Source organism: Petaurus breviceps, unplaced genomic scaffold (genome assembly GCF_028583685.1).
Source record: "Petaurus breviceps papuanus isolate PSGF00001 unplaced genomic scaffold, PetGlider_PUasm1.0 90842, whole genome shotgun sequence".
Classification (NCBI taxonomy): Eukaryota; Metazoa; Chordata; class Mammalia; order Diprotodontia; family Petauridae; genus Petaurus; species Petaurus breviceps.
Window position 1 is genome coordinate 10,100,802 of NW_027187358.1, and position 871 is coordinate 10,101,672.

Here is an 871-nt window from a genome sequence, read left to right on the forward strand (position 1 = left end):
AGAAAGATTGCTAAGTGGTGGTGGTGGTAGGACAGTCTGAAGGTGGTAATGGTGAATGAGGATTCTTACTTCTCAACTATGCTCAGTGAATCAGAGGGGGTGGGAGTGGGGAAGATATGAGGGTAAGTACAATGAGTACTGGAAAGGGTGGCCGAGGAGGTTATGCCATAAGAAGGGACTCAGACCTCAGTGCAAGCCAGAAGATAGGAGGAAGAAAGGAAATGACTTAAAAAGCAAGTTCACTAATTATGGAACAGGCATTCCAGGAAGCACAGTGGGGCAGGCAGACCTGGAATGGGACATTTGAGAAAGGAATGGAGAATGAGGAAGCAGACAGAATCACAAATATCCTTAATAAAAGGGTCTGTTCTAAAAAACTTGGACTCAGTCAAAAGGCCGGACCCAAAGGCCTAGAAGACCACATGTGACCTCGAGGTCACAGGTTCCCCGGCCCTGGACTAGGTGATCTCAAGGTTTCTCCCACCTCCAACATTAGGCAGGCACTTTTACATGCTGACTTGTAGACTCCTCAACTCCTAGACTGTATATAAGCCTAGGAGGAAATGAACCATCCTTATGCTTCTTTGTATCCTATAAGCAGCTTTTAATATATTCATGTTTCTTGTTTGACAAGCAACCAGAGGTACCCCTCTAATCCCTAAAGACAAACATTAATTGCATACTATATGTATGTGTGTATATACACACATACATATCAATATATATACCCACAAATAGACATAGATAGATAAACAGATGATAGATAGATAGATAGATAGATAGATAGATAGATAGATAGATAGATAGATAGATAGATAGATAGGTAGATAGATAGATAGATAGATAGATAGATAGATAGATAGATAGATAG